We start from the raw sequence: 27,621 nt of genomic DNA, 5'->3' as shown, positions 1-27,621 counted from the left end.
TTAGGTTTGGGGTTAGGGTTAGGGTTAGGGGGTTAGGGTTAGATGTTAGATGTTTATTGGGATAAGGTAAACATCTGTTCAGTATTTTAACATAAAAGTGTTTGATTGTGAGGCATTAAAAGCCACAAAATGCAACGGGTCCATCACACCCACAAACGCTGGCTGAGTAACAACAATATGAACGTTAGGGTTAGGGTTGGGGTTAGGTTAAGAGTTAGGGTTAGGGATAAAGAAAGAGTTGGTTAGGGTTAGGGTTAGGTTTAGAGTTGGGGTTGGGGTTAGGGTTAGGCATAAAGAAAGAGTTGGTTAGGGTTAGAGTTAGGTTTAGAGTTAGGGTTAGGGTTAGGGTTAGGTTTAGAGTTGGAGTTAGGGTTAGATGTTTATTGGGATAAGGTAAATATCTGTTCAGTGTTTTAACATAAAAGTGTTTGATTGTGAGGCATTAAAAGCCACAAAATGCAACGGGTCTATCACATCCACAAACGCTGGCTGAGTAACAACAATATGAACGTTAGGGTTAGGGGGTTAGGGTTAGGGTTAGATGTTAGATGTTTATTGGGATAAGGTAAATATCTGTTCAGTATTTTAACATAAAAGTGTTTGATTGTGAGGCATTAAAAGCCACAAAATGCAACGGGTCCATCAGACCCACAAACACTGGCTGAGTAACAACAATATGAACGTTAGGGTTGGGGTTGGGGTTAGGTTTAGAGTTAGGGTTAGGCATGAAGAAAAAGAGTTGGTTAGGGTTAGGGTTGGGGTTAGGGTTAGGTTTAGAGTTAGGGTTAGGCATAAAGAAAAAGAGTTGGTTAGGGTTAGGTCTAGAGTTGGGGTTGGGGTTAGGGTTAGGTGTTTATTGGGATAAGGTAAACATCTGTTCAGTATTTTAACATAAAAATGTTTGATTGTGAGGCACTAAAAGCCACAAAATGCAACGGGTCCATCAGACCCACAAACGCTGGCTGAGTAACAGCCACACAGGTCACACTGAGGGTGGCCGTATAAACAACTTTAACACTGTTACAAATATGCGCCACACTGTGAACCCACACCAAACAAGAATGACAAACACATTTCGGGAGAACAGCCGCACCGTAACACAACATAAACACAACAGAACAAATACCCAGAACCCCTTGCAGCACTAACTATTCCGGGACGCTGCAATATACACCCCCCCCGCTAACCCCTAACCCCACTTTGTGACTTCAATAATAAATATGGCAGTGCCATGTTGCCATTTTTTTCCATAACTTGAGTTGATTTATTTTGGAAAACCTTGTTACATTGTTTAATGCATCCAGCGGGGCATCTCAACAAAATTAGGCATAATAATGTGTTAATTCCACCACTGTATATATCGGTATCGGTTGATATCGGAATCGGTTATTAAGAGTTGGACAATATCGGGTATCGGCAAAAAAGCCATTATCGGACATCTCTATTGGCAAGTATGATTAGTTGTCGACGTCCTTGAACGTGCATCTTCTCTTCAAAGTGGAGCAAACAAGTGAAGGAAACGTGCTCCTACACATTAAAATGTCACTTTCATTGAAATGTGTGGACTTCTCCCTCTGCCAAGAAACTATCACGTATGATGAAGACATTAAAGCGAGCCTTCTTCATGTCACACGGTTTGCCTTTTCCTGTCCACCAGCACTTCCCCTCGCTCTCATTTCCACACGAAATAAGCGGCCCTCAGGAGGGCCTCTCGTTCGGGGGACTGACTCACAAGCGTCGGCCCACTCAGCAACAACCACCATCACGTACCCCGGCGTGGGAGGCGGGCGGGCCGGCCCGGGACCAGAGCCCGGGGGCGAGGCACCGCGCACACACACACACACACACACACCACGGACCCACAACTCGGGAGCGTTTTTTTTTGAAGTGCTTCACCCACACAAAATAACACACTTGCAGCCCACATGCTGCACCCACGCGGATTTAAAGCGCCTCTTTAACGACGTCATGCACGCACATTGGACGTGTGTGGGCGGTACTGTTAGCGTGGGTCACAACATTAGGTACACCCACACACTCGAACGGGCGCCAACATTCTGCCCTAACAAAGACAATGTGGAGTTTGTTTAGTATGGTTATTACCGGTGAGTTCTTTACACCACAGTGTGATGGCGTGCGGGTTTTTTTAACGTAACAATAAGCCGATACCGCTATTTCCCGACGCCGGTGAAACGATACAATTCAAAATATTAATACTCAAATAACAATGATAGTCTCCACATATACTCATATGTTATCTGATATGTGTATTTATGCATTAATTGCATGCATTGTTATTATCTATGGCTTGTATTATCATTTACACAATTATACAGACATCCAAATTATTATTTATTATATGTATTAATTATTTATTTATTTATTTTTCATTTTTTTACCTGCTTCTGTATTGTCGTTAATTTGTTTTTACAATTTTTTTGTAATATTACTTTTACTATATGTTCATATCTTATATATATATATATATATATATATATATATCTTTTTTATATATATATATAGAAAAATGGGGTCCCACAGTAAATTTTGGGGATCCCACTTTTTTGTAAGCACTTTGAAAACAAATGCTAAATGTATGCATTATCCTGTTATATCTCACATTCTACATTGGGTTTTGGACAAAGGTTGTCATAAATTCATTAAAAAATAATACAAAAGAAAACACATTTTTATTCATATGTAACCGTATTCAGTTACAAACATTCATTTCCTTCATGGATCTAAACTTAAGCTTTTTTCTATATTTTTAATATTTTCAGAATGTGTTTCTTTCCGTTTTTGGCCAAAGTAATGAATGTATTTACTGTTATTTCATTTAATTGTATTTATTGGTTCCATGTATTTATTATATTGATTATTACAATCATTCAAATTTGTTTTCCTTTGTACCGCATCTATAGCTTATGTATTCCATATATTTGTGTGTGCATGTGTCCGTTGGACTCATTACTTCATGTATTGGTTGTATTATATATATATATATATATATGTTTCTTTTATTTATTTATTTTACTGTGTTTACAAATAACGGTAGGTAAAGTATGTCAATATGCAATATATTTATAAGTCGTATTATTTATTTATTCACATTATTATAGCATTTATTAAAATTATTCATTTATTTATTCTATACAATATTTTTTTGCTTATACACTTTATTTTTTTCCATTTTTCCTTATTTTTTTGGGGGGCTTTTTACAGCATTTTTTTTCCCACGCATCCCCTCTGCAAATTACCAGCACAAAAATAAATATTGTTACATAAATACCCTTTTGCATGCATATTTTCTTTGTAAAGGCAGGATTTTGGGCATATATTTTATTTTCCTATCATCCCTAATGCAGTGTAAATGCAATAAAAAAGCAAGTTTCCTACCAGCAGCATGGTGGGGGTCCAGTCCGTGTTAAAAGTCAAGAAGGTGGAGGAGGGGGCGACGTCACTCACGTCCCCTCGGCGTTCTTTTTTCCCTTCTTTCCCGGAGCGCCGCGCGACTCTGCGGGGCGTCACACGTTGTGGGATGGCAGCGCTGCGAAGGGGCCAGATTGCTCATTAGAATATCTCACATTTGTGCGTGGGCGAGCGTTTAGCGGGTCCCCGCCCCCTCCCTGCAGGCTCCCGGGAACACTGTTCCGCGTCCAACAGCGAGCCGGGTCCCGACCCCACCAGGAGTCTGTCCGCTCCGAGCGAGTCCGAGTTACAAGTAGGCAACTTTTAAATTCTTGTCATTTTGAGCATCGTCTACCAGTTAGTGATTTGGCGGCGATGGAAAATTCTATATAAAACAAAAAAATCCAAGTGGCTAATATTAAAATGTTTCTTCCGTTTAACAAACCAATGAAAACATTGCAAATTACGACTACAATAACACACATTTTGTGCAAGTGTCGGCAACCCAAAATGGTAAAAGAGCCATATTAGACGGAAAAAACAACAACCAAAAAAATTAAAAGCCTTATAATAGTGTATAATAAGATCTACTGCGGGTAAAAACACCAGTCAAAGATCCTCCGTATGACAGGAACACTCTGGCGTTTCAAGGTCTTCTACGGAAAAACACCAGTCAAAGATCCTCTGTATTACAGGTACACGCTGCTGTTTAAAAATCTACTACGGAAAAAAAAATCACCAGTCAAAGATCCTCTTTATGACAGGAACACTCTGCCGTTTCAAGATCTACTGCGGGTAAAAACACCAGTCAAAGATCCTCTGTATGACAGGAACACTCTGGCGTTTCAAGGTCTACTGCGGAAAAACACCAGTCAAAGATCCTCTGTATGACAGGAACACTCTGGCGTTTCAAGGTCTACTGCGGAAAAACACCAGTCAAAGATCCTCTGTATGACAGGTACACGCTGCTGTTTAAAAATCTACTACGAAAAAAAAAAAATCATCAGTCAAAGATCCTCTTTATGACAGGAACAGTCTGCTGTTTAAAAATCTACTACGAAAAAAAAAACACCAGTCAAAGATCCTCTTTATGACAGGAACACTCTGTTGTTTAAAAATCTACTACGAAAAAAAAATCACCAGTCAAAGATCCTCTTTATGACAGGAACACTCTGCCGTTTCAAGATCTACTGCTGGTAAAAACACCAGTCAAAGATCCTCTGTATGACAGGAACACTCTGGCGTTTTAAGACCTACTGAGGAAAAACACCAGTCAAAGATCCTCTTTATGACAAGAACACTCTGCTGTTTAAAAATCTACTACGAAAAAAAAGTCACCAGTCAAAGATCCTCTGTATGACAGGAACACTCTGACGTTTCAAGATCTTCTGCGGAAAAACACCAGTCAAAGATACTCTTTATGACAGGAACACTCTGCTGTTTAAAAATATACTACGAAAAAAAAAGTCACCAGTCAAAGATCCTCTTTATGACAGGAACACTCTGCCGTTTCAAGATCTACTGCTGGTAAAAACACCAGTCAAAGTTCCTCTGTATGACAGGAACACTCTGGCGTTTCAAGATCTACTGCGGAAAAACACCAGTCAAAGATCCTCTGTATGACAGGAACACTCTGCTGTTTAAAACTCTACTACGAAAAAAAAAATCACCAGTCAAAGATGCTCTTTATGATAGGAACACTCTGCTGTTTCAAGGTCTACTGCGAAACCCCCCCCCCCCCCCCCCCACCAGTCAAAGATCCTCCAAATGACAGGAACACTGCCATTTAAAGATCTGCGGGGAAAAACACCAGTCAAAGATCCTCTATGTGCCAGGAATGCTCTGCCATTTAAAGATATATTGCAAAGAAACACAATTTAAAGATCCTTTATATGACAGGAACACTCTGCCGTTTGAAAATCTACTCCGAAAAAAACACACCAGTCAAAGATCCTCAAAATAACAGGAATGCTCTGCTGTTTAAAAATCTACTTTGGAAAAACACCAGTCAAAGATCCTCTATACGACAGGAACGCTCTGCTGTTTAAGGACCTACTGTGTTAAAAAAAAGACAAGTCAGAGATCTTCTTTATGACAGGAACCCTAGCTGTTTTTAAGGAGCTACTGCAAAAATCCTAGTCAAAGACCCTCCATGTGTCAGGAACATTCTGCCATTTAAAAATCTACTGTGGAAAAACACACGTCAAAGATCCTCTATACAACAGGAACACTTGGCTGTTTTTAAGGAGCTCCTGCAAAAATGCATGTCAAAGATCCTCTATATGACAGGAACACTCGGCTGTTTTTAAGGAGCTACTACAAAAACACATGTCAAAGATCCTTTATATGCCAGGAACACTCGGCTGTTTTTAAGGAGCTACTGCAAAAATACATGTCAAAGATCCTCTATATGACAGGAACACTTGGCTGTTTTTAAGGAGCTACTGCAAAAATACTAGTCAAAGATCCTCTATGTGACAGGAACACTCTGCCGTTTAAAAATCTACTGTGGAAAAACACACGTCAAAGATCCTCTTTATCACAGGAACACTTGGCTGTTTTTAAGGAGCTACTGCAAAAATACTAGTCAAAGATCCTCTATATGACAGGAACACTCGGCTGTTTTCAAAGAGCTACTGCAAAAATACTAGTCAAAGATCCTCTATATAACAGGAACACTCTGCCGTTTAAAAATCCACTGTGGAAAAACACACGTCAAAGATCCCATTTATCACAGGAACACTAGGCTGTTTTTAAGGAGCTACTGCAAAAATACTAGTCAAAGATTCTCTCTATGACAGGAATGCTCTGCTCTTTAAGGACTTACTGTGAAAAAGTCAAAGATCCTCTACATGACAGGAACACTCGACTGTTTTTAAAGAGCTACTGCAAAAATACTAGTCAAAGATCCTCTATATGACAGGAACACTCTGCCATTTAAAATAATACTGTGGAAAAAACACAGGTCAAATATCTTCTTTATCAGAAGAACACTTGGCTGTTTTCAAAGAGCTACTGCAAAAATACTATTCAAAGATCCTCTACATGCCAGGAATGCTCTGCTCTTTAAGGACCTACTGTGAAAAAGCCAAAGATCCTCTATATGACAGGAATGCTCTGCTCTTTAAGGACCTACTGTGAAAAAGCCAAAGATCCTCTATATGACAGGAACACTCTGATGTTTAAAGATCCACTACGAAGGAACACCTGTCAAAGATCCTCTCCATGACAGGAATGCTCTGCTCTTTAAGGACCTACTGTGAAAAAGCCAAAGATCCTCTATACAACAGCAATACTCGGCTGTTTTTATGGAGCTACTGCAAAAATACTAGTCAAAGATCCTCTATATGACAGGAACACTCGGTTGTTTTTTGAAGAGCTACTGCAAAAATACTACTCAAAGATCCTCTATAGACAGGAATGCTCTGCTCTTTAAGGACCTACTGTGAAAAAGCCAAAGATCCTCTACATGACAGGAACACTTGGCTTTTTTTAAGGAGCTACTGCAAAAATACTAGTCAAAGATCCTCTATTTGTGACAGGAATGCTCTGCTCTTTAAGGACCTACTGTGAAAAAGCCAAAGATCCTCTATATGACAGGAATGCTCTGCTCTTTAAGGACCTACAGTGAAAAAGCCAAAGATCCTCTATATAACAGCAACACTTGGCTGTTTTTAAGGAGCTACTGCAAAGATACTAGTCAAAGATCCTCTAAATGACAGGAACACTCGGCTGTTTTTAAAGAGTTACTGCAAAAATACTAGTCAAAGATCCTCTATATGACAGGAATGCTCTGCTCTTTAAGGACCTATTGTGAAAAAGCCAAAGATCCTCTATGTGACAGGAATGCTCTGCTCTTTAAGGACCTACTGTGAAAAAGCCAAAGATCCTCTATATGACAGGAATGCTTTGCTCTTTAAGGACCTACTGTGAAAAAGCCAAAGATCATCTATATGACAGTAATGCTCTGCTCTTTAAGGACCTACTGTGAAAAAGCCAAAGATCCTCTATATAACAGCAACACTCGGCTGTTTTTAAGGAGCTACTGCAAACATACTAGTCAAAGATCCTCTATATGACAGCAACACACGGCTGTTTTTAAGGAGCTACTGCAAAAATACTAGTCAAAGATCCTCTATATGACAGGAATGCTCTGCTCTAAGGACCTACTGTGAAAAAGCCAAAGATCCTCTATATAACAGCAACACTCGGCTGTTTTTAAGGAGCTACTGCAAAAATACTAGTCAAAGATCCTCTATATGACAGCAACACTTGGCTGTTTTTAAGGAGCTACTGCAAAAATACTAGTCAAAGATCCTCTATATAACAGCAACACTTGGCTGTTTTTAAGGAGCTACTGCAAAAATACTAGTCAAAGATCCTCTATATAACAGCAACACTTGGCTGTTTTTAAGGAGCTACTGCAAAAATACTAGTCAAAGATCCTCTATATGACAGGAATGCTTTGCTCTTTAAGGACCTACTGTGAAAAAGCCAAAGATCCTCTATATAACAGCAACACACGGCTGTTTTTAAGGAGCTACTGCAAAAATACTAGTCAAAGATCCTCTATATGACAAAAATGCTTTGCTCTTTAAGGACCTACTGTGAAAAAGCCAAAGATCCTCTATGTGACAGGAATGCTCTGCTCTTTAAGGACCTACTGTGAAAAAGCCAAAGATCCTCTATATAACAGCAACACTCGGCTGTTTTTAAGGACCTACTGCAAAAATACTAGTCAAAGATCCTCTATATGACAACAATGCTATGCTCTTTAAGGACCTACTGTGAAAAAGCCAAAGATCCTTTATGTGACAGGAATGCTCTGCTCTTTAAGGACCTACTGTGAAAAAGCCAAAGATCCTCTATATAACAGCAACACTCGGCTGTTTTTAAGGAGCTACTGCACAAATACTAGTCAAAGATCCTCTATATAACAGCAACACTTGGCTGTTTTTAAGGAGCTACTGCAAAAATACTAGTCAAAGATCCTCTGTATAACAGCAACACTTGGCTGTTTTTAAGGAGCTACTGCAAAAATACTAGTCAAAGATCCTCTATATGACAGAAATGCTTTGCTCTTTAAGGACCTACTGTGACAAAGCCAAAGATCCTCTATATGACAGCAACACTTGGCTGTTTTTAAGGAGCTACTGCAAAAATACTAGTCAAAGATCCTCTATATAACAGCAACACTTGGCTGTTTTTAAGGAGCTACTGCAAAAATACTAGTCAAAGATCCTCTATATAACAGCAACACTTGGCTGTTTTTAAGGAGCTACTGCAAAAATACTAGTCAAAGATCCTCTATATGACAGAAATGCTTTGCTCTTTAAGGACCTACTGTGACAAAGCCAAAGATCCTCTATATGACAGCAACACTTGGCTGTTTTTAAGGAGCTACTGCAAAAATACTAGTCAAAGATCCTCTATATAACAGCAACACTTGGCTGTTTTTAAGGAGCTACTGCAAAAATACTAGTCAAAGATCCTCTATATAACAGCAACACTTGGCTGTTTTTAAGGAGCTACTGCAAAAATACTAGTCAAAGATCCTCTATATGACAGGAATGCTTTGCTCTTTAAGGACCTACTGTGAAAAAGCCAAAGATCCTCTATATAACAGCAACACTCGGCTGTTTTTAAGAAGCTACTGCAAAAATACTAGTCAAAGATCCTCTATATGACAGGAATGCTTTGCTCTTTAAGGACCTACTGTGAAAAAGCCAAAGATCCTCTATATAACAGCAACACTCGGCTGTTTTTAAGGAGCTACTGCAAAAATACTAGTCAAAGATCCTCTATATAACAGCAACACTTGGCTGTTTTTAAGGAGCTACTGCAAAAATACTAGTCAAAGATCCTCTATATGACAGGAATGGTCTGCTCTTTAAGGACCTACTGTGAAAAAGCCAAAGATCCTCTATGTGACAGGAATGCTCAGCTGTTTTTAAGGAGCTACTGCAAAAATACTAGTCAAAGATCCTCTATGAATGCTCTGCTCTTTAAGGACCTACTGTGAAAAAGAACACTCTGACGTTTAAAGATCTACTGCGAAGGAACAGCAGTCAAAGATCCTTTATATTTGTATTATATAGATGTTTTTCTTAAAACAGGAGGACCTTTGACTCCTGATGTTGCTGTAGGTCCTTCAAAACAGCAAAGATCATCTATACGACAGGAACACTGTCCTTAGATTATGATAAATAACATTTAGGAGTCCATGAGACTTTACTTTCACTTTCATCAGTGAATCTCGTCAACACGCACGTCTCACATGAGGGGGGGGTGACGGTATGTGACGTCACACGTTGAGCGCCTCATCAAAGTGAAAGTGAACACTCATAGTGTCCTGCGGCGGCGACGTCATCGGGGAAACACACCTGCGTCGCGGGGCTTTACCTTCTCTACGCCACACTTTTTTCCCTTTCATGTTCCCCCGCCACTCTCGCTCTCACCACGGGCCACCAGGCTCATGGCGCCGCCGGCACGGGACCTGAAATTCCCTGAGGTGGCCCACTCTGGTCCGCTATGAGTGGCCCGGGGAACTTTAACGCTCACCGAGAACCAGTCTCAGTCTGGTGATGAGAAAAGTCATTAGCATCTTTTCTCACAATGAGCCCACAAACGTCGAGTTGGGTCATATAGAGGATCTTTGGCTTTTTCACAGTAGGTCCTTAAAGAGCAGAGCATTCTGTCATATAGAGGATCTTTGGCTTTTTCACAGTAGGTCCTTAAAGGGCACAACATTCCTGTCATATAGAGGATCTTTGGCTTTTTCACAGTAGGTCCTTAAAGAGCAGAGCATTCCTGTTATATAGAGGATCTTTGGCTTTTTCACAGTAGGTCCTTAAAGAGCAGAGCATTCCTGTCATATAGAGGATCTTTGGCTTTTTTCACAGTAGGTCCTTAAAGAGCACAACATTCCTGTCATATAGAGGATCTTTGGCTTTTTCACAGTAGGTCCTTAAAGAGCACAACATTCCTGTCATATAGAGGATCTTTGGCTTTTTCACAGTAGGTCCTTAAAGAGCAGAGCATTCCTGTCATATAGAGGATCTTTGGCTTTTTCACAGTAGGTCCTTAAAGGGCACAACATTCCTGTCATATAGAGGATCTTTGGCTTTTTCACAGTAGGTCCTTAAAGAGCACAACATTCCTGTCATATAGAGGATCTTTGGCTTTTTCACAGTAGGTCCTTAAGGAGCAGAGCATTCCTGTCATATAGAGGATCTTTGGCTTTTTAACAGTAGGTCCTTAAAGAGCAGAGCATTCCTGTCATATAGAGGATCTTTGGCTTTTTCACAGTAGGTCCTTAAAGAGCAGAGCATTCCTGTTATATAGAGGATCTTTGGCTTTTTCGCAGTAGGTCCTTAAAGAGCAGAGCATTCCTGTCATATAGAGGATCTTTGGCTTTTTCACAGTAGGTCCTTAAAGAGCAGAGCATTCTGTCATATAGAGGATCTTTGACTAGTATTTTGGCAGTAGCTCTTTAAAAACAGCCGAGTGTTCCTGTCATTTAGAGGATCTTTGACTAGTATTTTTGCAGTAGATCCTTAAAAACAGCAAAGTGTTGCTGTTATATAGCGGATCTTTGTCTTTTTCACAGTAGGTCCTTAAAGAGCAGAGCATTCCTGTCATATAGAGGATCTTTGACTAGTATTTTTGCAGTAGCTCTTTAAAAACAGCCAAGTGTTGCTGTTGTATAGAGGATCTTTGACTAGTATTTTTGCAGTAGCTCCTTAAAAACAGCCGAGTGTTCCTGTTGTATAGATGATCTTTGAATTGTGTTTTTCCACAGTAGATTTTTAAACGGCAGAGTGTTCCCGTAATATAGAGGATCTTTGACTTGTGTTTTTCCACAGAAGATTTTTAAACGGCAGAGCATTCCTGTCATATAGAGGATCTTTGGCTTTTTCACAGTAGGTCCTTAAAGAGCAGAGCATTCTTGTCATATAGAGGATCTTTGACTAGTATTTTTGCAGTAGCTCCTTAAAAACAGCCAAGTGTTCCTGTCATGTAGAGGATCTTTGGCTTTTTCACAGTAGGTCATTAAAGAGCAGAGCATTCCTGTCATATAGAGGATCTTTGACTAGTATTTTTGCAGTAGCTCCTTAAAAACAGCCAAGTGTTCCTCTGATACAGAGGATATTTGACCTGTGTTTTTCCACAGTAGATTTTTAAACGGCAGAGTGTTCCTGTCATATAGAGGATCTTTGACTAGGATTTTTGCAGTAGCTCTTTAAAAACAGCCGAGTGTTCCTGTCATTTAGAGGATCTTTGACTAGTATTTTTGCAGTAGCTCCTTAAAAACAGCCGAGTGTTCCTGTAATATAAAGGATCTTTGACTTGTGTTTTTCCACAGTAGATTTTTAAACGGCAGAGTGTTCCTGTCATATAGAGGATCTTTGACTAGTATTTTTGCAGTAGCTCTTTAAAAACAGCCGAGTGTTGCTGTCATATGGAGGATCTTTGACTAGCATCTGGACGTCTCATGTGGTATCCTCAGAATGAGTGTTAAGATATCATCGAATAAAACGAGGCAAATGCTTGAGAACAAAGGTGATAGGTTGACATGAAAATGACAAAACAACTGAGATAAGATGACTCTGGGATGGCATGAGGACATGATCAAAATGCATGATATGAGATTAAAAAAACAAACACATGAGATTCAAAGGCTAACATCGATAAGACGACATGATACCAAACGAGACATGAGAAAACGAAGACAGGACAATGAATGACATGAGACTTCAACAACAAGCAATGAGATGATGAGACTTGGAAGACAAGACGGTCAAAAAGAGAATGAAGTACAAAGCTCCCGAAAGTCGACTGGCATGACACTAAGGAGGACAAACTGCAGAAAGGTGAAAACGGAATGATATGAGACAAAAAAGAGCAGCAACAGGATTGTATGAGACTCTGACCTAAACACAAAATACAGAATGTGATGATATCACACTCCAGTAAAAAATCCCCAAAAAGACAGATATAGAGTGATACAAGTTTTAGGTAAAAAACCTCAGATAAAGAACTTGTAGGATGAAATGAGAATTATAGAAGAAAAAGAAATGAGCAACGATGAAATGAGGAAAATAAGAAAGTGATGGAAAGGAAATGAACAAGGCTTTGAAAAACAAGACATAAAATCAGGAGACGACATGAGAATTACTGAAAAATAACTAACATGAGGAAAAAAATCAGGACATTGAAAGTTATGAGAAAATGAGGTCAAACGGCAATCAATAATGAGAGACTTTGAAAAACAAGCGATCAGATGAGACTTGGAAAACAAGGCAGTCAAAAACTGAAAGGAGATGACATGAGGAGTACAAAACAAATGTTATATGAGGGAAAAAAACAGGACATTGAAAGGTATGAGAAAACGATGCAAGCCTTTGAATAACAAGTGGTCGGATGAGACTTTGCAAACAAGAAAGTCAAAAACTGAAAGGAGATGACATGAGAATTACTAAAAGAATGCTACATGAGGAAAAAAACAGGACATTGAAAGTTATGAGAAAATTATGCAAGACTTTGAAAAACAAGCAATCGGATGAGACTTTGCAAGCAAGGCAGTCAAAAACTGAAAGGAGTTGACATGAGAATTATTGAAAAAAAATGTAATGAGGAAAAAACACGAGACATTAAAAGTTATGAGAAAACGATGCAAGCCTTTGAATAACAAGTGATCGGATGAGACTTTGAAAACAAGAAAGTCAAAAACTGAAAGGAGATGACATGAGAATTATTGAAAAAAAAATGGAATGAGGAAAAAACACGAGACATTAAAAGTTATGAGAACGCGATACAAGACTGAATAACAAGCGATCGGATGAGACTTCGAAAACAAGACAGTCAAAAACTGAAAGGAGTTGACATGAGAAATATTGAAAAAAAAATGGAATGAGGAAAAAACACGAGACATTAAAAGTTATGAGAACGCGATACAAGACTTTAAATAACAAGCGATCAGATGAGACTTTGAAAACAAGGCAGTCAACAACTGAAAGGAGATATGAGAATTATTGAAAAAATATTATAAATGAGGAAAAAACACAAAACATTGCAAGTTATGAGAAAATGATGCAAGACTTTAAATAACAAGCAATCAGATGAGACTTCGAAAACAAGACAGTCAAAAACTGAAAGGAGTTGACATGAGAATTATTGAAAAAAAATGTTAAATGAGGAAAAAACACGAGACATTGAAAGTTTTGAGAAAACGATGCAATACTTTAACTAACAAGTGATCAGATGAGACTTTGAAAACAAGGCAGTCAAAAACTGAAAGGAGATGACATGAGAATTACTAAAAGAATGCTACATGAGGAAAAAAACAGGACATTGAAAGTTATGAGAAAATGATGCAAGACTTTGAAAAACAAGCAATCGGATGAGACTTTGCAAGCAAGGCAGTCAAAAATTGAAAGGAGTTGACATGAGAATTTTTGGGAAAAAAAATGTAAATGAGGAAAAAACAAAACATTGCAAGTTATGAGAAAATGATGCAAGACTATAAATAACAAGCAATCAGAAGAGACTTTGAAAACAAGACAGTCAAAAACTGAAAGGAGATGACATGAGAATTACTAAAAAAAATGCTACATAAGGAAGAAAACAGGACATTGAAAGTTATGAGAAAATGATGCAAGACTTTGAAAAACAAGCAATCGGATGAGACTTTGAAAACAAGGCAGTCAAAAACTGAAAGGAGTTGACATGAGAAATATTGAAGAAAAAAAAATGGAATGAGGAAAAAACACGAGGCATTAAAAGTTATGAGAACGCGATACAAGACTGAATAACAAGCGATCAGATGAGACTTTGAAAACAAGACAGTCAAAAACTGAAAGGAGATGACATGAGAATTATTGGAAAAAAAAATGTAAATGAGGAAAAACACACAAAACATTGCAAGTTATGAGAAAATGATGCAAGACTTTAAATAAGTGATCAGATGAGACTTTGAAAACAAGGCAGTCAAAAACTGAAAGGAGATGACATGAGAATTACTAAAAGAATGCTACATAAGGAAAAAAACAGGACATTGAAAGGTATGACAAGATTATGCAAGACTTTGAAAAACAAGCAATCGGATGAGACTTTACAAGCAAGACAGTCAAAAACTGAAAGGAGTTGACATGAGAAATATTGAAAAATAAATGGAATGAGGAAAAAACACGAGACATTAAAAGTTATGAGAACGCGATACAAGACTTTGAATAACAAGCGATCAGATGAGACTTTGAAAACAAGGCAGTCAAAAACTGAAAGGAGTTGACATGAGAATTATTGGAAAAAAATGTTAAATGAGGAAAAACACGAGACATTAAAGGTTATGAGAACGCGATACAAGACTGAATAACAAGCGATCAAATGAGACTTTGAAAACAAGGCAGTCAAAAACTGCAAAAATGCAAAAGCGCAGATTCCAACCATTGAAATACTTAGTATAGTTGAAGACTTACGGTCATTAGAAAAGATGAGTGCACATCATAATGGCAGCTACACTTTACATCTTAAAGATCTAAAAAAATTATTTGGAAATGTCCGACGGGCCAGATTGCACCGGCCGAAAATGCATAATAAAGACGGAAAAAAACATATATAAGTCGCACTGGAGTATAAGTCGCATTTTTAGGGGAAATGTATTTGATAAAAGCCAACAGCAAGAATAGACATTTTAAAACTCATTTGCATACTCCAGCCTTTAAATAGCCCCCCTTTTTTAGACCAGTTGATCTGCCGTTTCTTTTCCTTTCTCCTCTGCTCTTCCTTATCCCTTGTGGAGGGGGAGACACACAGGTTCGATGGCCATGGATGAAGTGCTGGCTGTCCAGAGTCAAGACCCGGGGTGGACCGCTCGCCTGTGCATCGGTTGGGAACATCTCTGCGCTACTGACCCGTCTTTGCTCGGGATGGTTTCCTGCTGACCCACTATGGACTGGACTCTCACTATTAAGTTAGATCCACTATGGACTGGACTCTCACTATTATGTTAGATCCACTATAGACTGGACTCTCACAATATTATGTCAGACCCACTCGACATCCATTGCATTCGGTCTCCCCTAGAGGGGGGGGGGGGGGGGGCGCGGGGGTTTACCACATATGCGGTCCTCTCCAAGGTTTCTCATAGTCATTCACATCGACGTCCCACTGGGGTGAGTTTTTCCTTGCCCTTATGTGGGCTCTGTACCGAGGATGTCGTTGTGGCTTGTGCAGCCCTTTGAGACACTTGTGATTTAGGGCTATGTAAATAAACATTGATTGATTGATTGATTGAAAGGCAATTTAAAATAAATCAAGAATAGTGAACAACAGGCTGAATAAGTGTACGTTATATGAGGCATAAATAACCAACTGGTATGTTAACGTAACATATTATGGTAAGAGTCATTCAAATAACTATAACATATAGAACATGCTATACGTTTACCAAACAATCTGTCACTCCTAATCGCTAAATCCCATGAAATCTTATACGTCTAGTCTCTTACGTGAATGAGATAAATAATATTATAATGTGTTAATCATTTCACACATAAGTCGCTCCTGAGTATAAGTCGCACCCCCGGCCAAACTATGAAAAAACTGCGATTTATAGTCCGAAAAATACGGTAAACAAAGCGATGTCTCCATTAAGTAAGCATAGCCAGAACACAACACCCACACACACACACACACACACATGCAGGTAAAGAGCAGAGGTGTGTGTGTGTTTTCTGCTACACAATATTGATTCCAGGTCAGGAAAGTGCGCTGAACTGGACCTAGGACAAACACGTGGGCGGGGCCTAGGCTGACACGGCGGCCGCCTTTGAAGTGGTAGATAACGCCATGTCGCCATGTTGTTTGTTGCCCTCAAACTCAGCAAAAACACACCCAAAAAAAAAGTGTGTTTTCAGCAGGAACGGTCAGCAGGAATTGAGACTTGGTAGTCAACGAAACTAAATCCCAGGGAGAAGACGTCAAGACGAGGTGTCTTCTTCGCCGGGAATTCCCCTGTTTTTGCTGAAGCCTCCCTCTGTGAGCCGACGCAGCTGTACATTAATCGGCCTGCACGTCTTCTTCTTGCACTTTCGTGTGTGTGTGTGTGTGTGTGTGTGTGTGCGCTCCCTCCCGCATTCCCATGCTCGCGCTCCTGAGTTAAAGCCTCTTAAATGTCCCCTCCCCTCCTTCTGCCTTTTGTCCTCACGTTTCAGCCCAAGTTTCCCCGCACTCACACTCCGGAATGCACTTTCACTTTGACAGGCACCTCCGCGGCGTGCAACTCGAAAAAAAACAAAATTACCGTACTGACCCCCGAATATAAGACCGCCTGTTTTTTTTTTTTATTACCTGCCTGCAAATAAGTTAGAAAAAGACAGAGGTTTTCTTCCTGTCACTCACACACACACCAGTGAAACACTGTAAAAAAAAAAAAAGAAAAAAGAAAAAAAAGAAAGAAGACTGCTGGGAAATAATCGATTTTTAGATGCATCGCAATTTAGATGCATGGACGATTATAAAATGAATTATCAAAATATCAAATAATATTATTGATCTCATTCACGTAAGAGACTAGACGTATAAGATTTCATGGGATTTAGCGATTAGGAGTGACAGATTGTTTGGTAAACGTATAGCATGTTCTATATGTTATAGTTATTTGAATGACTCTTACCATAATATGTTACGTTAACATACCAGTTGGTTATTTATGCCTCATATAACGTACACTTATTCAGCCTGTAGTTCACTATTCTTTATTTATTTTAAATTGCCTTTCAAATGTCTATTCTTGGTGTTGGCTTTTATCAAATACATTTTCCCCAAAAAATGCAACTTATACTCCAGTGCGACTTATATATGTTTTTTTCCCTTCTTTATTATGCATTTTCGGCCGGTGCGACTTATACTCCAGAGCGTCTTATACTCCGAAAAATACGGTACTTAAAAGAAAACTGGTTTTGTTTAATAAAATTCTACCCAAACATTTAATAAAGTCAAATACAAATAGAGGTATCCCATACTTATAGTAAATCCGCACAGCACATATGTGCATTTATATCAAAAATAGGATTTGTCTGAGTGGCTGGACAGGGCAGATTAAAAAAAAAAAAAAAAGATTAAATTTTTTAGTTTTTTTATCGATTTTAGATTTTTAAATTTTTTTGTTAATTAAGAATCGTTAGAAATAAGAATCACGTTTTATTTGAATATCTTTTTTTTTTTTTTGGACACTCCTAGTAAGAATAAAATATAAACAATATAAAACACTATATATAAATAACATAAAAATGATATAAAAACAACATAAAAACACTATATATAAATAACATAAAAATTATATAAAACACTATATATAAATAACATAAAAATAATATATAAAAACAATATAAAAACACTATATATAAATAACATAAAAATTATATAAAAACACTATATATAAATAACATAAAAATGATACAAAAACAATATAAAAACACTATATATAAATAAAATAAAAATGATATAAAAACAATATAAAAACACTATATATAAATAACATAAAAATGATATAAAAACACAATATAAAAGACAATATAAAAATCATAAGAAGAGTAGTTAATTAAAAGCCTGAACAAAGAAAGAAGTCTTGAGGATTGCGTCATTCTCTTCCATTTTTGACCCGAATATAAGACGAGCCCTTTTAAAAAAACAACAACAACAAAAAAACTGATGTTTTTTTTGTGAAGGAGAATGTAAGACAAAAAACATGTATATGTATTTTTAAATCATGTTTTCAACATACCAGTTGGTTATTTATGCCTCATATAACATACACTTATTCAGCCTGTTGTTCACTATTCTTTATTTATTTTAAATTGCCTTTCAAATGTCTATTCTTGGTGTTGGCTTTTATCAAATACATTTCCCCCCAAAAAATGCGACTTCTACTCCAGTGCGACTTATATATGTTTTTTTCCTTCTTTATTATGCATTTTCGGCCGGTGCGACTTATACTCCGAAAAATACAGTACTTAAAAGAAAACCGGTTTTGTTTAATAAAATTCTACCCAAACATTTAATAAAGTCAAATACAAATAGAGGTATCCCCTACTTAAAGTAAATCCGCACAGCACATATGTGCATTTATATCAAAAATATGATTTGTCTGAGTGGCTGGACAGGGCAGATTTTAAAAAATTATATATATTTTATCTTATTTTATTTTTTTAAATCATTTTAGATTTTTAAATTTTTTAATTAATTAAGAATCGTTAGAAATAAGAATCACGTTTTATTTGAATTTTTTTTAAATTTTTTTTTTGGACACCCCTAGTAAGAATAAAATATAAACAATATAAAACACTATATATAAATAACATAAAAATAATATAAAAACAATATAAAAACACTATATATAATTAACATAAAATCACTATATATAAATAACATACAAATGATATAAAAACAATATAAAAACACTATATATAAATAACATAAAAATGATATAAAAACAATATAAAAACACTATATATGAATAACATAAAAATTATATAAAAACACTATATATAAATAACATAAAAATGATATAAAAACAATATAAAAACACTACATATAAATAACATAAAAATTATATAAAAACAATATAAAAACACTATATATAAATAACATAAAAATGATATAAAAACCCAATATAAAAGACAACATAAAAATCATAAGAAGAGTAGTTAATTAAAAGCCTGAACAAAGAAAGAAGTCTTGAGGATCAAATACATTTCCCCAAAAAATGCGACTTATACTCCAGTGCGACTTATATATGTTTTTTCCCTTCTTTATTATGCGTTTTCGGCCGGTGCGACTTATACTCCGGCGCGACTTATACTCTGAAAAATACGGTAAGAGAATTGACAGAGTGTGTGTACCTTCAGTGCTGCAATGTCTCTATCAATGTTGTCCTGGCTAGCAGTGCCTCGTTAAAATCCAGCCGCTGTTGCTTAGGAGGTGAAGCGTGTCTCTCTTTACTAGCTTCGTCGAAGCATGTTGCTTTTGTAGCTGTTTCAGCAGATTTGAATTGCTAGGAAAGGATCTTTGATCCAAGACACAACTTACATTTAACTAAAATGTTCTTTTCTTTGTGGTCGACAAAAGAAAAGCAGTGATAATATCTCCATGTTAAGAAACTCGGCTTCGGGCTTCGCCATGACGTCTTGTTAGTAAAAACACAGACACGCCCACACACAGACACGCACACACACACACACACACACACACACACACACACACACACACACACACACACACAGAGCAGCGCGCCTCTTCTCCGTCGCCTCTTCCGCAGCGCTCTAATAAAACACACTCAGATCTTCTCACTTTCTAGCCGATACGACAAAAAAATAACGTAAAATAAAGCAGTAACGCATTATGTAGTAAAGGTAACTGAGTTACTGAAAATAAAAAATAACGCGTTAGTTTAGTAGTTACCACCGAAAGTAACAGCGTTACAAAGTTACGCGTTAGTCCCAACACTGGTGACGTGTCACCTAAAAAATGGGCAGAAAGTCCCATAGAATGTGTTGCATCTAGAAAAGATACCGTATTGTTCGGACTATAAGTCGCAGGTTTTTTCATAGTTTGGCCTGGGGTGCGACTTATACTCAGGAGCGACTTATGTGTGAAATGATTAACACATTAGCGTAAAATTTTAAATAATATTATTTATCTCATTCACGTAAGAGACTAGACGTATAAGATTTCAAGGGATTTAGCGATTAGGAGTGACAGATTGTTTGGTAAACGTATAGCATGTTCTATATGTTATAGTTATTTGAATGACTCTTACCATAATATGTTACGTTAACATACCAATCCAATCCAATCCACTTTATTTATACAGCACATTTAAACAACAAAATGTTTCCAAAGTGCTGCACAACAATATTAAAAACAATATTCAAATACTGTCCTTGGCTCCACCAATGACTGAATAAAAACAAAAAATAAATACATATAAAACCAATATATATATAAAAAAATACAATAAAAAAAAATTAAAAAAACAATATAAAATAAATATGATTAAAAATGATTTTAAAGGGTGAAACCAATTAAGACAGTAAATAGAAATCAAAATTTTAAAAACACAAATGACAACAGAGGACCACACAACTCACGTAGTGTTAAAAGCCAGAGAATAACTTTTATTCTCTGTCTTAAGCAAATGTTCTCAGTTGGTTATTTATGCCTCATATAACGTACACTTATTCAGCCTGTTGTTCACTATTCTTTATTTATTTTAAATTGCCTTTCAAATGTCTATTCTTGCTGTTGGCTTTTATCAAATACATTTCCACAAAAATGCGACTTATATATGTTTTTTTTCCCTTCATTATTATGCATTTTCGGTCGGTACGACTTATACTCCGGAGCGACTTATACTCCGAAAAATGCGGTAAACGTCAATAATCGATGTATTTATTGTAAATAAAGTAATGCAGACAGTTCTAAAATTTGGAGTCATCTCACTGACAGATCCTTTAGGGCACTTACAGTATGTTCCTATTTTGTACACATTTCTATGAATTTAATACATGTGATGAGGATTACAAACACACTGTTTTTAACGTTGCAGGTGATATTTATTCAGTGAAATGAAATGTAAAACTGCAACAGTATACATAAATTAAAGATGCATTGATAAAGTGAGGTGCCCAAAGATTACCACCTCTAGTTGTTAGCACGCTAGCAAACAGAGCTAATGATGCTAATTCATGTGGTAATGTGGATCAATGTTAAAAAAAAAAAAAAAAAAAGATTAAAAAAAAATTATTATTTAAAAAAACATATACATGTTTTTTGTCTCACATTCCCCTTCACATAAAAAACAGTTTATAAAAAAAAAAAAAAAAGGACTCGTCTTATATTCGGGTCAACAATGGAAGAGAATGTTGCGATCCTCAAGACTTCTTTCTTTGTTCAGGCTTTTAATTAACTACTCTTGTTCCAAAAGACATGCACCTGGGGATAAGTTGATTGGCAACACTAAATTGGCCCTAGTGTGTGAATGTGAGTGTGAATGCTGTCTGTCTATCTGTGTTGGCCCTGTGATGAGGTGGCGACTTGTCCAGGGTGTACCTCGCCTTCCGCCCGATTGTAGCTGAGATAGGCTCCAGCGCCCCCCGCAACCCCGAAGGGAATAAGCGGTAGAAGAATGGGTTATGATTTTTATGTTGTCTTTTACATTGGGTTTTTATATTATTTTCATTTTCAGTTTTTTTAAATTTTATTTATATTTAGTGTTTTTGTATTTTTTTTATGTCACCTCTTATATTATATTTTTACTAGGGTTGTGCACAAAAAAAAAAGTTTAAATAAAACGTGATTCTTATTTTTAACAATTATTAATTAATAAAAAAATGAATAAAAAAATCTAAAATAGATTAAAAAAAAAAAAAATTAAATAAAGTTGCATCGATAATCAATTTGTAATGGAATCGTAGCTGCTGAATCGTAATCGTAATCGTGAGGTGCCCAAAGATTCCCACCACTAGTTGTTAGCACGTTAGCAAACAGAGCTAATGATGCTAATTGTAAGGTAATGTGGCTCAGTATCAAAATATTCGATTTTTTAAAATATAATTTAAAAATACATATACATGTTTTTTGTCTTACATTCTCCTCCACATAAAAAACAACAGTTTTTTTTAAAGTTTTTTTTAAAAGGGCTCGTCTTATATCCATCTTGTTATGATTTTTATGTTGACTTTTATATTGTGTTTTTATACAATTATTATGTTGTGTTTTTATTTTATTTTATTTATATATAATGTTTTTATATTGTTTTTATACCATCTGTTACATTATATTTTTACGAGGGGTGTCCAAAAAAAAAGATTTTCAAATAAAACGTGATTCTTATTTCTAACGATTCTTAAATAATAAAAAAAATAAATACATCTAAAATCGGTTTAAAAATAAATAAATTAAAGATGCATCGATAATCAATTTTTAATCGAATCGTAGCTGCTGAATCGTAATCGAATCGTGAGGTGCCCAAAGATTACCACTTATAGTTGTTAGCACGTTAGCAAACAGAGCTAATGGTGCAAATTATAAGGAAATGTGGATCAGTGTTAAAAAAAATAGATTTTTGAAAACATGATTTAAAAATACATATACATGTTTTTTGCCTTATATTCTCCTTCACACAAAAAAAACATCATTTTTTTTTTTTTTTTTTTTTTAAAGGGCTCGTCTTATATTTGGGTCAAAAATGGAAGAGAATGACGCGATCCTCAAGACTTCTTTCTTTGTTCAGGCTTTTAATCAACTACTCTTCTTATGATTTTTATGTTGTCTTTTATATTGTGTTTTTATATAATTTTTATGTTATTTATATATAGTGTTTTTATATCATTTTTATGTTATTTATATACAGTGTTTTTATATTGTTTTTATATAATTTGTATGTTATTTATATATAGTGTTTTTATATAATTTTTATGTTATTCATATATAGTGTTTTTATATCGTTTTTATGTTTTTATATCATTTGTATGTTATTTATATATAGTGTTTTTATATAATTTTATGTTAATTATATATAGTGTTTTTATATTATTTTTATGTTTTTTATATATAGTGTTTTATATTGTTTATATTTTATTCTTACTAGGGGTGTCCAAAAAAAAAAAAAAAAAGATATTCAAATAAAACATGATTCTTATTTCTAACGATTCTTAATTAATAAAAAAATTTAAAAATCTAAAATGATTTAAAAAAAAATAAATCTAAAATATATATAATTTTTTAAAATCTGCCCTGTCCAGCCACTCAGACAAATCATATTTTTGATATAAATGCACATATGTGCTGTGCGGATTTACTATAAGTATGGGATAACTCTATTTGTATTTGACTTTATTAAATGTTTGGGTAGAATTTTATTAAACAAAACCGGTTTTCTTTTAAGTACCGTATTTTTCGGAGTATAAGACGCTCCGGAGTATAAGTCGCACCGGCCGAAAATGCATAATAAAGAAGGAAAAAAACATATATAAGTCGCACTGGAGTATAAGTCGCATTTTTGGGGGAAATGTATTTGATAAAAGCCAACACCAAGAATAGACATTTGAAAGGCAATTTAAAATAAATAAAGAATAGTGAACAACAGGCTGAATAAGTGTACGTTATATGAGGCATAAATAACCAACTGGTATGTTAACGTAACATATTATGGTAAGAGTCATTCAAATAACTATAACATATAGAACATGCTATACGTTTACCAAACAATCTGTCACTCCTAATCGCTAAATCCCATGAAATCTTATACGTCTAGTCTCTTACGTGAATGACATAAATAATATTATAATGTGTTCATCATTTCACACATAAGTCGCTCCTGAGTATAAGTCACACCCCCGGCCAAACTATGAAAAAAAACCTGCATAATAAAGAAGGAAAAAAACATATATAAGTCGCACTGGAGTATAAGTTGCATTTTTTGGGGAAATGTATTTGATAAAAGCCAACACCAAGAATAGACATTTGAAAGGCAATTTCAAATAAATAAAGAATAGTGAACAACAGGCTGAATAAGTGTACGTTATATGAGGCATAAATAACCAACTGAGAACATTTGCTTAAGACAAAACTTTTATTCTCTGGCTTTTAACACTACGTGAGTTGTTGTCGTCTGTGTTTTTACATTTTTTTTTATTTGTATTTACTGTCTTAATTGGTTTTACCCTTTAAAATAATTTTTAATCATATTTATTTTATATTGTTTTTTTAAAATTTTTTATATATTGGTTTTATATGTATTTATTTTTTTGTTTTTATTGAGTCATTGGTGGAGCTAAGGGTAATATTTGAATATTGTTTTTAATATTGTTGTGCAGCACTTTGGAAACATTTTGTCGCTTAAATGTGCGGTATAAATAAAGTGGATTGGATCGGATTGGTATGTTAACGTAACATATTATGGTAAGAGTCATTCAAATAACTATAACATATAGAACATGCTATACGTTTACCAAACAATCTGTCACTCCTAATCGCTAAAATCCCATGAAATCTTATACGTCTAGTCTCTTACGTGAATGAGATAAATAATATTATAATGTGTTCATCATTTCACACATAAGTCGCTCCTGAGTATAAGTCGCACTGAAAAAAACTGCGACTTATAGTCGGAAAAATACGGTAATATATAAACCTAACAGAGCTGTTTATCTATTTTATGGAAGAATGTAGTTAACCATAGAACTGGCACTTAACTTTAATCAAATGTATGGATTTTGAATCAAAAATCGAATGGTGCCTAATATTTATATAGAGCTTTTTATATTGAGTGTCATTTCTCCCATTTAAACTGTGCTCTGAGACACTTTGTGTCTTTTCTCTGTGAACGGCGCTATATAAAAAAAAAATGCTACCTCCCTGTATTTACTCAAAGAGTTATGCAGCACCACAGAGCGCTCGCCCTCTATTAGCGCCGATAAAGTTGTGCATTGAAACAGCCAGGAATGTGGATGCAGATGTCTTGTTATCCGGCAAAAAAAAAAAAAAAGTGGATGTTTTTGCATGCTTTGCGGGCCTCGTGCTCGCGTGAAGTACGCACAATCAACACCTACACACACACACACACACACACACACACACATACACACTTCAAATATGTGCTCTGGCTCAAAGAGAGCTCTGCACCCACTCACCCTGACACCCACACAGCCACCCACACACTCACGTGCATTGCCAAACACTCACGCTCTTGAGCCTCCCACTGCATCCCATTCCCACCACCCACTACCACACACACACTTTGGAGGGGGGGGTACAAGGGGGGGATGAGCTCATCTATGCATTTTTCTTGCCAAACCCCCCCCCCCCTTATAGGGTGCAAAAGTTGTCCCACATGAATATACTGCAGACATATTTCACACCCAGCACTACTTTTTTTTTTTGGTGGGGGTGATAAAATAAACATGCGATAATCACATTCCGTACATTTTTTCGCCCGCCGGTGGGAAGTTTCGACTGGTTTTCGAGCAAAAGTTGTGCGTGTGTGTGTGTGTGTGCACGTGCAATGTGTGTGTTGTGCAACCCTGTGAGAAGACGACGAGAAAAAAAAAAAAAAAAGGCAGAATGAGAGCGAAGGGAACAAAGAGATCTGGGGCGAAGTCTCACACATTCCTTCGTGTTGCCAATATCCTACCATCGCTGCTGCTGCCGCTCTTCACACACACACACACACACACACACACACACACACACACACTGGCAAGGACGTCTCACATGTGAACAACCATCTGCGTCCGCCATCCAGAAGGCGGACTAAAAAGTTGCCCGTGCAACATGTTGATGGACATTGATGGCATTGTGACAAGCAGCCTTAAGACTGGGGAGTCCTACCTTGTCGTCTTACACTCTTTTTGAAAGGAGAGAAAATTCAAGAAGACAACAATTGAAAAGTCAACACAAATAAGAGTTATTGCTAAAAAAAAAAAAAAAAAAGAAGCAGTGAGACAAGAGAGCGTATTACCTGAGCACATGGTCGCACGCCGCTCACTTCCTCCACGCTTTTGTCTCTCCTCCTCTCCGGGCTGCATGCTTCTCCATCTGTCTGTCTCTCCGCGTCTCTCTCTTCATGTCTTCCTCCCTCCCTCGCCCTCTCTCTCTCTTTCTCTCTCTCACTAGCTCTCTCTCTCCTCCCCCTCCCCTCCTCTTGTTTAGGATAGGAAACAAGTCGTCTCTCACACCTTCCTTCCTGCTCCGGTTGGGGTGGGGGGGGGGGGGGACACGCTCAGTAAAGTCGCTTATTATACGACTCCTCAAAAGGACGATACGGTGCTATCACTTAAGAGTAGTCAGTGTACAGCTTGTAATGTAACAGTAGTATAGATGTACAAACCAGAGGTGTGGACTCGAGTCTCATGACTTGGACTCGAGTCAGACTCGAGTCATGAATTTGATGACTTTAGACTCGACTTGACAAAATGTAAAAAGACTTGCAACTCGACTTAGACTTTAACATCAATGACTTGTGACTTCACTTGGACTTGAGCCTTTTGAATTGACATGACTTGACATGACTTGCTACTTTCCCCAAAACCCAAAGATGAAAAAGTTATTCGGGAGCGCTCCGTATTTTTCATCGTGTACTTGTCTATCAGCGTTGCGTGTGTCAGCTGGTGTGGTCTCAGTACAACAGCCAATCAAATTAGATCTACTTTGTTTTCATCGCACAGCATTCATCCAATCAAATTGCAGGACAACCAACGAAGAAGACATGTCCAAACCACACGCCAGTGAACAAAAAATGATGCCTAAAATAATTTCGTTTGGGTATAAAAATTACGAGGTGGTCAACACAAAACGGTTTGCAGTATGCAACACATGCGGTTCGAAAATGACTGATGGAGAGGCAACAACTTCCAACTTCGTCCGGCATTTGAAGTTGCACAAAGAACGGTAAGTTTTGAATGTAAGATAACGTTTATTGGCTAAGTAACGTGACTTTTATTTGCTGTGTAGTTAAATCAGTGAGGCTGTAAACTCACTGCTAATGTTATAACGTTATTGCAAACACGGGAATCTGTTGCCGTTCACTACCTTATTCATACTTTTTGTTCAGTGATTTTTTTTAAGCAGGGTTACGTTAGTCAATATATCACACGTAACGTTAGACGGCGGTCAGCAGCACCGCGTATTTTAGCCACCTAAAAAAAAGACAAAAATAGTAAAATAAAGGTCAGTTAAAATGTATACTATATTATGAATATGTGTACCGTTTTAGCTAGCTTTCTGACATACTGTTGGTTGTTTACCTCAGTGGTCCCCAACCACCGGGCCGCGGCCCGGTACTGGTCCGTGGATCGATTGGTATCGGGCCGCACAAGAAATATTTTTATTTATTTATTTAAAAAAAAAAAATTAAATCAACATAAAAAACACAAGATACACTTACAAGTAGTGCACCAACCCAAAAAAACTCTCCCCCCCTTTTGTTCTGGGCATTGAACATGAAGACTCTTCCTTCACTGTTCCGAGTGGCCATGAGAGTCTTGGCAGTGCCTGCCTCCAGTGCTCCAGTGGAGCGAGTTTTCAGCCATGGTGGCATCATACTACGCCCCCATCGTGCACAAATGACTGACAGACTCTTGGCTAATTTGGTCTTTTGCAAATGCAATGCAGCATAGGGCCCTGACATATAAAAAGTACAACTTTTTTGTT

At 36.7% G+C, this 27,621-nt stretch overlaps 1 long non-coding RNA gene across 2 annotated transcripts in view; it reads right to left on the bottom strand.

The window, feature by feature from the left end:
* The window catches only part of LOC133613328 (uncharacterized), a 75,744-nt gene extending 49,727 nt beyond the window's left edge, over positions 1-26,017 (bottom strand). For both annotated transcript variants that reach the window (XR_012050788.1, XR_012050787.1), the window contains exons 1-2: positions 25,931-26,017; positions 3,397-3,547 (exon numbers count right to left, since the gene is read on the bottom strand). This is a non-coding gene — a long non-coding RNA (uncharacterized lncRNA). The remainder of the gene's footprint in view (positions 1-3,396; positions 3,548-25,930) is intronic.
* Between the last annotated feature and the right edge of the window lie 1,604 nt (positions 26,018-27,621).

The sequence above is a fragment of the Nerophis lumbriciformis genome, linkage group LG13 (assembly GCF_033978685.3).
Source record: "Nerophis lumbriciformis linkage group LG13, RoL_Nlum_v2.1, whole genome shotgun sequence".
NCBI classification, from domain to species: domain Eukaryota; kingdom Metazoa; phylum Chordata; class Actinopteri; order Syngnathiformes; family Syngnathidae; genus Nerophis; species Nerophis lumbriciformis.
This window is presented reverse-complemented; position numbering and strand designations above follow the sequence as displayed.